Source organism: Phalacrocorax aristotelis, chromosome 1 (genome assembly GCF_949628215.1).
Source record: "Phalacrocorax aristotelis chromosome 1, bGulAri2.1, whole genome shotgun sequence".
Classification (NCBI taxonomy): domain Eukaryota; kingdom Metazoa; phylum Chordata; class Aves; order Suliformes; family Phalacrocoracidae; genus Phalacrocorax; species Phalacrocorax aristotelis.
The window spans coordinates 205,955,548-205,968,983 of record NC_134276.1 but is presented as its reverse complement, the minus strand read 5'-3'; the positions used below and the strand labels follow the sequence as shown (position 1 = coordinate 205,968,983).

The following is a 13,436-nucleotide window of genomic DNA, read 5'->3' as shown; positions in this document are numbered from 1 at the left end:
CCTTTATCACTGTCACAGGTCTTGCTTAATTAGTATCTTAGCTTAACTATCAGAATGTTTCAGTGTTGGAAAAAGTCCTGCATATCCTTCCCAGAGGACAGGTTGTGTCTTTTGTGTAAGATTTCAGACTTACTTCTACACTACAGCCTTGTTCACAGTCCTCCTCCAACAGTCCACTCAGGTTTGGTGGGGTTTTATTTATCTTTTCTGAGGAAAACAGGCTTGTAGCGGAAACAATAGAGGCTGGTAAAGCCTACTGGAGAACAGAATAAGTGGCTCAGGATGTCTGCTGTAGGAGCAAGTATGGACTCTGAATCAGTTTTTGTCATATAGAGACTGTACATAACAGTAAGGCACAACTAGGTGTTTGTTTGAATTTAACCCTTTGTATCAAAAGAATCAGTAAAAGGGTATATACACCTCCACTCTGAAAGGCAGAGAATCAGATGAAATAGGAAATAAACACTATAAAGTGTTACTCACACACTGGTAGCGTGCATGGTGTCATTTTGTGGAGTGCTCCAGGGGAGAAAGCAGACTTCGTTTGTATTGTGGCTTTGTCAAGAAAAGATATTGACTTCTAACAATGCAGAGAGTGTTTAGCACTCATTTGCAGTTATTATTATTACAGAGAAATTGAGCATTTATCAATGGCCAAAGTTCCTGCAATGTGGTAACACGTGCTCTGACTTTGTTTCCTAGGCACACTGGCTAGCCCTGGCCTGAAGATAGCCTTCAATGGCGCTCTTGCAGCAAAAAAGAATCTATCATGTAGGATAGAAATGTCAGGTGTAAATCTTTTTGTGCTTCCTTCCCTTCTGCTACTTCTTTCCCTCCGTTACCATTTTAAAGAAGACTCCCGTGGGGCTTTGGCACAAGGCAAAACAGAGCAGCTGGCAGGCCCTAACCAGCAGAACAATTCCTGTAGTCCTTTCAAATTAATTGATCTTAAGGCATTCTTTAAACTACATTGCTTTACATTAAGGTCAGTTTGGGTTGCAGTCAGTCTGTAAATCATGATCGCTAATAGATGTTTTGGAACCAGCTTGCCCTATTGCTGTTCTAGTAATAGGCAGGTGAAGGTGGAGAGCTGGTTCATAGTAAGAAATAATGAGACATTACATATAGTGTAAAAAAAAAACAGGCTTGGCAACATGTTTCCTAATTGTTTTGTTACTGAAGAGTGAAATGAAGGTTGCAGTGCCTATTTGGGATTACTATCCTCAGTGACAAATGTTCAAAAGCACCTTTAAGCCTCACTTCAAAAGTTACAAACCGCCTCCATCACAAAGATTACAGTAGACAGACAATGTGTATTTTGGACTAAACACAGCTAACCTTCTTACAGGAGGATTACTTTTAGAAAGCAGTCAGCATGTGATGTGGACAACATTCAATAACAAGCTGCCAGATTCTGACCTCACCCTGGTTTCACTCCAGCAGAAACTCCAGTGGAGTTAGCAGAAGTCAAAGGGGCTACTTGAAATTTACATAAATTTCTATTACTTTAGAAGGTGGCCCATGCCTTGATAGTGTCTCCGGAAGCAATGTTTCTATTCTAGCGGCCCTCTGAAGCTGATGTTGTTCTGGCTAGGGGGGTTAGAAGACAACCCTAACTTTATTTCAAAAAAGGGTTGCTATCCAGTAAAAATAGAACATTAAGCAGCAGTAACACTTTGTCCATTTTCAAGTTTTGCATCCTGGATTCTTCTGTTAAACCCCAAGTGATTTTTTATTCTGTTCCAGGATCTAAACATAGAAACGGCTAATTTCAAAATGGGGAATGATGTATAATCAGCAGCAAAACAATTAAAAGCAGTGTAGAGTCTGGTTCTTCTGAAAGGATGGGCTGGACAAAACCACTAATCTATACAAGTTGATAATTTTAAAAATGATGCAGCATTAATTTAATGAACTGCAGTGAATAGTGGATTTTACTCAGGTATTTCACATGAACCTTTCCACACTAAACCCATGCTCAAATATATATTTCCTCCAAATTTGAAGTCAAAGAATATGCCAAATAACACTTATTTTCCCCAAAACCCTAGGTCCTGAGATTCAAGGAAACATGAACAAATCCTATTTGTCATTACTATTCATAGTTACAGATCATAAGTAAAGATTACTAATTCTCCTCATATAACAAAAATAAAGATTTGGAAACTTTGAAGTCCAAAAGGCAAGTAGGACTGTGGATTTGTTTTTAAATCTCATGTTTTTTAATCTTTTTCATAATTTTAAAACTCTGTTTTGTTGGTTGGGTTGGTGGAGCCTGAGGAGAGGCAGAGTAGTGCCTTATGGCGTGAGGTCCCTGGGTAAGCAAAGTTCTTTGCTTCTCTGTGCAAACATCTCACCTTACAGACTCATTTGTGTATTGATTCTCCTGGGAGAGACAACCATGCCCGAGAGTAAGTTGTGAGAATTAGTCATTCTCCACAACTCATAACTGCACTTTAAATGCTTATGGAGTGGGAATTTTTGCCTTTATGTCTTTGTGAGTCTTTCAGCGTGGAATACATGGGAGTCTGAATTAATATTTGCCATCAGGGTTGTAAGCAAATATTTTAGACCACACATCATGTATTTGCAGAGTTAAACTTCCCTGAGAGCCACTGCTGAGCAGTTCAGAATAGAAGATTAGCCTTACAAGGGGGTTTTAAATTCTGTTCTTAATTGGTTTATTTACTCTTTATTTCTTTCTCTGTTTATGCTCAGATTCTGTTTACAGCATACATAGACAAAACTATTTTCTCTTTTTAAAAAGAAAGAGAGCTGGGATAATTGAAATAATTGTTCAGGTTACTTGTAACAGCTCTTGAGAGAGAAGAGATTAATATGAATATTGTGTTAGGATTCACACTTTCTACTTTACTTGCTTGCTTAGTCACATAGTGCTCTCTCATCACTGGTTATATGGAAAGATACTTACAAAGAAAGTCAAGATATTGAAATATATATCTAATTTCACTCTTCTGTATCCAGTTTTCCAATTTTATATGGCTATTCTGGCATCCAAGATAACCAACTCAATTAAGGTCTATTGAGCAGGTCTCTTTTTTTCTTTCCACACCTCCCAGTGTGATTATTTTCTGTTCCCCTGGCTGAAGTGAACCGTAACTACATGCACAGAGCTTTCTCTGACCCATGCCAGGACTGATGTTCAAATCTAGTGTGTGACTGGATATAGCAGAGGTTTAAGGTCCTAGTTTCCCAAAGGTTACATGAAATCAGATTTTCTGGAAATACACATAGACATTTTTCAGTGGATAGGGTGGAGATTTCCTGCAGCAGTTCAGAAAAGCTATCTGTTCTTTTAATAAAACTTCTGATATTTCTTCCCTATATAAACTGTTTCTACTGTCTAAGGTCAGACTGAAGATGAACATAAAAGTGATGGTTCTTAGAGTGTATATTCATTCAGTTTGACTTTCTTAAATGATACCACATCCGGATCAGTAATTCTATCTCTTCCTCCCTTTTCCAAACCACAGTGAAGTCTAATGATTGTGTAGATTTTAGACTACTTAGAATGGTTGACCTTTAAGCAAAAAATGATTCTCAGTCCTAGCTAGAGAGGAGATTGTGCTTCTCTGTGATAATTAAGAGAGCTGGGATATTAAAGTTAGTTTAAAGCATATTCATGGGAATAAAATGCATTAATATTAGCATTTAATCATGATACAAGAGTATGACTGAGAATTCTAGGCTCATCTGTGAGTAAGAAATAGATGTCGCTCATCAGTGCTGAGAACAACGATGGCTTAAGCTAACCCATTTTCTTGCATTGCAACAGGCTGGGAACATACACATGTTCAGCTATTGCATGTCCTCCAAGCCCTGGCAGTTTTCAGCTGAAAGCTGTTAATATTTTAAGATGGATCTATTCATATGATCAAATCCATTTGCTACAAATGTTCATAGACCCACACTTCATTGATTTGCAAACTAGAAGTGGTCATTTTAATCATCTGTGGTGACTGAACACATTACACAAACCCCAGACTTCCACAAACGGTTTTTGCTTGAACATTACAGCTTCTGTAAGTATTACACTGTACCTGCATTTTAAAGGCTTCATGTGAGGGAAAACCTCCAACATAAAACTTGTTTCCTCTGCCCTGGATTCTTCACTATTCACCACTAAAGTACATTTAAACCTAAGCTGCACATTTACTGTTTTTTGCCCATTTCAATTATAATAAATACACTAAGGAAATTTGTCACTGAAATGCCATTCATGAAGTAATGTTGAAAGTTCCTTGAAGGAAAATGTCTGTTAAGAGCCTACTGAAAAGATAGAAGTGAGTTAGGTGAGGCCGGCTGACTCTTTTCCTCTAATACCAGACTATTTAAATTTTCGTTCAAGTGTACTGAAATCAGTGTAAAGGTGACAAATCTTTGAGTGAAGTTCTGAATTTTTAGATGAAGCTCTGAAGTAAGACCTCATAAGCTTGCAGATTTTGAGGGACATGCACCCTGGTTCTGCACAGGCTGGACTGATCCTGCCTAGGCAGTTGCCTCTTGTTAACACTTGCTTGAGCTTTCACTATCCCACAGTAGAACTGCATCGTTGCGGGGCTCGTGGTCCCCGAGGCTGCTCAGTCACCACAGAAGGGCCTGCTGGAATGATACTGTTTCACGTGTCAGTAATGCCCAACCAGACATGTACTCAGATCTGCAGGTTGAGCAAAAGATTTTTCCCACAAATTTGGCTACCTCCCTTGTTCAGCCCTGCTCCCTCCTTATGCCCCCTGCCCAAGGCAAAGTAATGAAAGAACAAACAACCCACAAAATAAAGCGAAACATGAAGCTGTAAGAAGGGAATAGGTCCAGCAGGGTTCTATGACTCTTCTGCAATTTTCATTTTGCAGTTTCTCTATTTTCAGTCTATGATTCTTGTGGTTTGAAGATTTTAGTCTATGATGTCTGTGTTTTTCAGCCTGGCTGAGTCAGGATAAGATAGTACTATAGCTAAGATGATAGATATCTCAGCTAAATCAATTAGTCTCAGTAATACTCAAAGATTATTTATGCATTGGCTTGTTGATTATGAAATTATTCATCCCTGCAGTGCATGTAGGAGCTGTGTATCTTTTGATCAACTTGCATTCAAAATTTCTTTCAAACAGGACTTCATAAAACATAAAAATGTTTTTTCAAGTAACTGTTTAGAAACAAATGTAGCAAAAAAGAAAAATTATTTTTTAAACATGCTAAGAAAATTATATAACTTTAAAAGAAGAGAATGCTGTCCTTAGAAGGCAGTTAGCATAATCACAGAAACATGGAAAACCACGCAATAATTGGCTTTTTAAAATCTGTAGCTCTTCATCATATTTACTCATAGACAGTTCTGCATATAAAGGAAAACATTCTTTAGAATCCCTTCTAAAGCTGCTTGGACCTTGCAGGTCTTACTTTGGCAGTTCTCACACATGCTAGCAAGCACAGGGAGTAAAGGTGCAGTGAACATTGGAAAGGAAGTTGGAGTAGATTTTAATTTCTTTTTCTCTTTTTCCCTTTCTTTCTGTCCTCCTGCCTTCCTGACTTCCTTTCTTTCCTCCTTTTCCTTCGTTTTCCTTCCTTCCTTCCTTCCTTCCTTCCTTCCTTCCTTCCTTCCTTCCTTCCTTCCTTCCTTCCTTCCTTCCTTCCTTCCTTCCTTCCTTCCTTCCTTCCTTCCTTCCTTCCTTCCTTCCTTCCTTCCTTCCTTCCTTCCTTCCTTCCTTTCCTTCCTTCCTTCCTTTCCTTCCTTCCTTCCTTTCCTTCCTTCCTTCCTTTCCTTCCTTTCCTTTCCTTTCCTTCCTTCTTTCCTTTCCTTCCTTCCTTCCTTCCTTTCCTTCCTTCCTTTCCTTCCTTCCTTCCTTTCCTTCCTTCCTTCCTTCCTTTCCTTCCTTCCTTCCTTTCCTTCTGTCCTATGGCTTAGTTATGGATAGAAACATTCATTTTATATTGAAACTATAACCATTTCTTAAATAACAATGAAAGATTTTAACCTAAAAGAAAGAAAAATGCAAAAATATCAACTGAAATATTGGGAGGATTCTATTTCAAAATTATGCTTATATTTGGAAAAAAATTCAGATTTTGGTCAGGGACTTTTAAAATCTATTATAAGCCTGGAAAGCAAAATGACATATTTCACTTTGATTAACAATACGTGCTTGATCCACATAATGTAAAAATTGATTTTTACATATATTTTTCCAGTTCATCCATTAAAAGTCAATCCTTTTCACAGCTCTAATCAGAATTTTTTCTCTCTGTGCTTCCTTTTTTCTGATTCCTGTCTTTCCTTTCCTTCCTCCCAAAGCTTTGTTATTCGTCAGTTTGTCTTCAAAGATTTTTGTTGGTGGGTCTCTGTGCTCTGTTATATTTCCAATTACAAAAAAAATAATTTTTCATCCAAAATCTGAAGGTCATTAATTAGATTATGTGTGTTCCATAGCAGAATAAATAACGATAACTTCTGTAGCATCTAAACTGAACATAAATGCCTCATTAATCTTAGACATATCAAAGCAACTATCTGATGATGGATGACAATGTAGAACAATAGCCCTGGAGAGGAAGACACAGAAAGACTAGACAGTGTTTATTATCATAAAGCAATTTTTATCTGCTCTATAGATTAAGCGATATAAGGGCACAATGCAACATTATGCATAAAGAGCACTGTTTTGAAGAAGTAGGGAAAATGTCCCACTGAGCAAAGTGTTGTATGCAAATAGTGAGATTTATTACAGAAATGCTGCCTAAGCTATGCCAAATGTTCTCCCAGAGCAGTGCTCAGCACCTTATTAATTTTTAAAGAAAGAGTCAGTAGTTAATGTGTTGAGACAACAGAAAGCTTCCTTCCAGGACATGGTGTTTCTACTTTGATGCCATGTATTTTATTGCTCTCTTCTCAGAGGGTCTTTGACAATGCACTGAAAATGCTTTAGGAAGCCTGAGCAGGCCTCAAAGTCCAGCTGGACTCAAAGCAGTGGCCTGAAACAAAGTTTGTGCAAACATCAAACATACAGAAAGCAGCATCCCATGTGGTGGAAATAATCTGCAGGTGATTCGGTGTTCAGTTAAATGAGTTAAATCAATGGATCATGATTTAACATAATTTACAGTGACCCTGGATATACATACAGACTGGGGAACGAGAGGCTGGAGAGCTGCCCCACAGAGAGAGGTCTGGGGGTTCTGATCAACAGCAAGTTGAACATGAGCCAACAGCGTGCCCTGGCAGCCAAGAGGGCCAACCGTGCCCTGGGGGGCATCAAGGCCTGCATTGCAGCCGGGCGAGGGAGGGGATTGTCCCACTCTGCTCCGCGCTGGGGCGGCCTCACCTCGAGTGCTGTGTGCAGTGTTGGGCACCACAGTGCATTAAGGATGTAAAGCTACTAGAGAGTGTCCAGAGAAGGGCCACAAAGTTGGTGAAGGGTTTAGAGGAGAAACTGTACGAGGAGCAGCTAAAGTCACTTGGTTTGTCCAGCCTGGAGAAGAGGAGGCTGAAGGCAGCCCTCATCGCGGCCTGCAGCTCCCACACAAGGGGAGGAGGAGGGACAGGCGCTGAACTCTTCTCTCTGGTGACCGATGATAGAACCCAAGGGAATGGCAAGAAGATGTGCCAGGGAAGGGTTAGGCTGGGTATTAGGAAAAGGTTCTTCCCCCAGAGGGTGGTGGAGCCCTGGAACAGGCTCCCCAGGGAGGCATCATGGCACCAGCCTGGTGATATTCAAGAAGCACTTGGACAATGCCCTCAGAGACATGGTGTGAATTTGGGGTGTCCTGTGCAGGGACAGGAGTTGGACTTGATGATCCTTGTGGGTCCCTTCCAACTCAGGGCATTCTGTGATTCTGTGATTCTATAATCATGTGTAAGTTGGAGATGAGAACTTATTCATTAAAATTGAAAGCTAATTATTTGTTATGGCTCTCTATTACAGCAAGTCACGGAAGTTTTCACATGTAAAACCAAGGATTTTGATATTTTCATTCATTTCAGTTGGACTGAAAAGTCAAAGTTAATATTTTTGTGGATTGTATTTTGGAATATTTCAATAGTAAGTGTACAGTACTAAATATGTAAAATAATATTATAATGCATAAATAAAAATCAATAATAAGGATGAAACAGTAAAATCCTAATGCCTCATTTTCACACTTTCATTACAACTTTTTAAATTGACACGTTCTGACAATGCACTTTAATTTTAATGAAGCTGTCTTTGCAGTTAAAGATTCTTCCACTGTAGTAATTAAGATTCTCTTAGTTTTCCAGTTAAAGTACTCCAGAGAATTGCTTATTCTTTCAAAGGGTTTCTTTTTTTAAAAAAAATTAAGTTCTTTCAAAAAGGTTTGCCTCTGTTAAATTTATCTTGGGATAAGTAACGCTTTCATGAAAGAAATCAGGACCATTTCTTAATGTGTCGTAGTCAAAAAACACCCACAAACACAACACAACACACTATTCTTACCTTGTCAACAGCCTTGCGTAAATACTATGGGAGCATGTGAGAAAAGGGAGACTGGTGCCAGTTTGTTTTGTGTTTTTTGTTTGTTTGTTTGGGTTGGGTTTTTTTAAGAGAACTTTAAGCATCAGTATGAATCCCTTTTATATTTCATTCAATCATCTGGCTGTAAAAAAAGTTGCCATTCACATGCTTGTTGCTGTAGCTGTGAAAATTTTAAACTGAAAAATCCTAACTTACAATTATCCAAGTTACTTGTCTAATAATACTTCTTTAGATAGAAGAGAAATAGGAATATTGAAAATAGATGAAACTTGGTACCACCTTTTAAGCTGCAGAAACCAAATCTTGTTACTTCACTGTTTTAACTCGTTCTGTACTCTGTTCCCAAATGAAATGTCAAGAGACAATACTAACATTTTGGTTTCACTTTCTGGTATTCTTGAAAAAAAAAACCTCACTTAAGAGATTACAATATTATTTTCTGCAAATATTAACAGCCCGTTCTGTGCCCCAGTGCTAGCTTTGTCCTTTGTGGGAAATTTGATGCACATCATTGGAAGTTTCATTTGAAGAACCATCATTTGTCTTTTAAGACTAACCTGTTTATAGGACAGCATATTAGAGAGATGTATGAACTATCTTAAAAATGAAAAGATTCTTTTTTTCCTGTTATATTTTTGCTCCCACAAAAGAAATATGCTGTGTGAGAAAAGGCTGCAGTGTGAAATACTCAGATCCTGTTTTATTAACAAAGCTATTAAAACGGCAGTTGCCTAAGTGAAATTGAGAAAAAATAATAATTAAAAAAAAAAAGATACTCTGGCCTCCTATATAAACAATAGCTTTTGCTTATTACATCATCACATTGTAATTAGATTTATTACAGCTGTGTGCTCATGGTTTGAGTACGTGGAATATGTGATGTGATTTTAATTGGCTTACGTGTCATGCTGAGTTCACTAATGCATTAAAGCCTGCCTTGTCCTGCTGCTGTAGGAAATATTTCCTGTAAAAAAATCAGCCAGTCCACTGCAATCTTTCAGAAATATTCTACTGCAACAAATGGCAACACTTTCTAAATTAGATTTGAGACTTAACCCACCAACAAAGTAACTATTACCTCCTGCCTTTTCCCTCATCATATCTGAGAAATCTCAGTTGAAGTCTGTCTTTTCAGGTCTGGTGCAAAACCTGCTCATCAAGAAGCACAGGCTTCAGACTATTTCTACCTACACAGACAATGAATAACACTGGGCAGCTCATTTCATCTGTCTGTGTCTTTATATAGCTGTTCTGTGAATAGAAGGAATAGTTCTTAACCCATCTTGGAGATTTCTGAATAGAGTATGAGCACAATTTGTAATGACTGTTATGGATATTCAGAAATAATTATGTATAGTAATGTAATAATACATTTGCCCATGATATAGGTGTTTCTGCATGTACATTACACCAACCACATCAAGGTGGATTATGGTTAGGGAATTTGAATCTACAATTGAATGATCTGAATTTGTTTCTCTTTTCCGTCTACTTATAAAAACAATTGTAAGATCTATTTTAACATTACTATGACTGATGATAAAGTCTAAATGGGATTTAAACATAAACAGGCAAAAATAGGGAGAAATTAATTTAAATCTGATCCTAAGAAAATGTTCCTACCAAGTGCAAGGTCTTGTGGAGACTGAAACCAGCAGATAAATTGCATGACTGTCTTTGAGGGATCTGTTATTATCAATACCAGGCACTGGCTGCCGGTCTTTAAAGACTTTTTACAACTTCTATTTATATTACATTATGTGTGCAATTTTCTGCACAAGTGGATAGCGAAGAGTAAATCATAGAAGTGCAAATGTACACTCATATGTTTAATCTCTTTAAATTACTAGTTGCAAACAAGTTTTTGGCTACACACCCATACTCTTTGGAGAAAGAATAGATGGTAATTCTCCAGTTGCAGCCTCAGTTAATACAGTATATGTATTTTATTGTCTTGTTATCTTAGGAGTGGGGCATGACCCTGTATTTCAATCATGCAACAATAATTAACAAACAAACAAATAACATTCAAATATTTCTCTGGATCTATAAGTAATCTAGAATGAGCCATGGTCTGACATCATCTCTGGTCAGATGAGATTATTTGAGTTGTCTTTGTGCATCCTGAGTTTGAATTTCCCTTTTGTTTGAAATCAGTAGCCTTGCATGGATAGTTAAGTCCTGTCTGTTCCCTTAGGACATCCATTATGTTGGGGACTTCAAAGACCAAAAAAAAGTAGTGTCTCTGGTTTTGCCAAGTTACTTTTTGATTGTGGAGCATCTATCTTTATTTCTTCTTGCTTAATTTAGGAAGAGAGTCCATTTCTGGTGTTGATGAGCTCTAGACATAGCTCTGGCTGTGCCATTTGTTGCAGGATTTATAAAACTGTATACACACGCAGAGCAGATAGCTTTGAAAATGTTATCCTAATAAATGATTTAAATAAGCCCATGAAATAATGTGGAGAGGTATTTGTTCTATAGCCTGCATATAAAATGCCTGTAAACTGAGCACTGAAATGAAATGCAATAATCAGTATAACCTGTTTAAAATAGTATAATATTTGTGTAGAACTGTTTTCAGTACTGTTTTCTATAATAGTATTTGGATTTTTTTTTAATATACTTAAAATCTTTGGTGCCTTATAGTTCGTAATTTTCCCTTGCTTTACAGGTGATATAGTATGATATTGTTTGCTTCCAAAAATATAAAATTCAGTAATAGAAATGTCCTACTGTTTGCTTTAGAAAGAGACTCAAGTATGTACAAAACCCATATTGCTGTACACAGTTTTGGACAAAAAGTTAAATTATCTCTTAAATTAAAAAGAAGATATGTGCATAAATGTGCACATTTGTGTTGCTGAGCTCTCTGCTGTTACGGATGTGTTAGAAATTGTGTATTAAAACCAAGTGACCTATGATGCAATCAGCAATGGCAAACTTTATTTTAAATTATTCTGTTCAGTATTGGGAACCTTGTCTTGATCCTGAACTGCTGAAGTCACAGCAACTTTCTCGCTGACTATAGTCTATATGGGATGAAGGAGAAAGAAAAGGATGAAGAAGTAGAGAATAAACTAAAAACCAATTAGATTAAAAAAATATTGAAAAGTAAGGTCTAACAAGGGTGGTTGTAGATACAGCTATGTTCACTGGAGGAAAATATAGACAAGCATGAAAACTATCCACTAATGTATAAAAGACCATAAAAAGAAGAGTGACCAATTATTTTCCTTAATTAATAGGCACACAACTAGGAGAAATGGGCTTAGTCTTCCTTACAGAAACTTAAGCTTAAACAGTACAAATAAACTTTATGAAATACAGTCATGCAATGAAATATTCTGCCAATGGAAGTGCAGAATTACTGTTACGGAAGTTATTTTGAGCTGTATAATGCGTAAGTAAAAGATGCTTCATTGTGACCAGACCTAGCCAGCTTTGAAAATCATGAGCACAGGAACACAAATCTGGCCATACATAACAGCTATAAAAGAGTCCCATAAACCTTAGTAGTGGCTAGGCCAACGGTCCAAGCCTGGAGTCCTCGTTTATGGTGCAAACAGTTCCATGGACCTGTTAGGTGATGTACATTACCCTTTTGTGCTCCTTTTGCACAAGAGGGATGATGGTATTTTCTTCCTGCCTGCTTCCAACTGTTATACCTAGGCACTGTAGGGTGTCTTAAGCATCTAGGAGAAAGAGAAGTATAGAAGAACCGGGAAGAAAGGTGTGTCTGTATTTGGAGTGTGTGTTTGCACCCACATTCATTTCCTTAACTGCTGTGGTCTCAACTCTTCCTGCATGGAAGCAAATATGTTAGCAAGTCGCAGTATTTGGGGCACAACTCTGAGGTCCAAGAGGGACATTTGTTAAATGCTGGAAGGGACGACTCCTGCCTGCTTTCATTTTTTTATCCTCACTGCTCTGCACTTCAGGGAGCTGATCCAAAGTGAACAACAGCAAAAATCCACTTCTCATGAAAGCAGTGGAGAAGGTGAAAGCACCCAATTAAGACAGTCACAGTGTTACCAACCTTGACTATCACCCCATAACTCCAACACCCATCTTGCACCCTGTACGTGGCCAGATCAGTGGTACTGATCTCTCCCCATTCTGCAATGGCTTATACACAGAGTTTTCTAAACAGAAGAACCTTGGGCTTCCTTGAAAATAAAACCTGAAGATGCACATGTACCTGTTTGGGAAGAATTGGTTTTGGAGGTTCTTGTTGTCTCCCTGTGTGGTCTATGAATGCACTCTGTAATTAATGTAACCTAATCTTGTCAGGTTTTGCAACCATACATTTCCATCTGTGAAAATTAAGCCTGCCTTGAATCTCAGTGAAGGGCAAATGCTTTTGAAAGCACTGAGCAGAACCCACGGGACAACTTCCTGTAGTTGTTAGAAATAAGAAATGTAATTTCTATTTAAGGACAGCAGGATTCATGGACTAAATAGTTTTTATTGGTTTGAACCCAGTGGATTTATATTAGGAGTGGATTTGACCCTTTATAAGTTATCATTTAGAAGCTGTCACAACTCTTGGATTCTTCTTACAAAGCAATAGGTTCCCATAAGCTGTGTAATCTCTTCCGTGCCAGACTGTGGATTTCATTTCCTGCCCCTCCAGGAAATAAAAACTTGATGTCTGGTGTATAGGATAAGGCAAACATATGAAAGCATGAGGCAGCACTTCAGTACATCTAGAAAACTGTCTGACTCTTGGTTTCTGGTGGGGACTGGCATTATCACTGTTTTCTTCTTTTTAGCAAGTAGATTAAATAGATTTGTAAATTCCTCAGAGTGAATAGTAAGTAAATGGAAATAGCGTCAGAAGACAGGAAAACAGATAAACATCTGAGCTTCTGCAAGTCTCTAAAATGACACTAAGACTGCCAATTTAACTAATGTTTACCAAGA

At 37.8% G+C, this 13,436-nt stretch overlaps 1 protein-coding gene across 6 annotated transcripts in view; it reads left to right on the top strand.

Annotated features, from left to right (window-relative positions):
- Nucleotides 1–13,436, top strand: part of MAGI2 (membrane associated guanylate kinase, WW and PDZ domain containing 2) — a 762,823-nt gene that overhangs the window by 411,513 nt on the left and 337,874 nt on the right. The window lies entirely within an intron of this gene.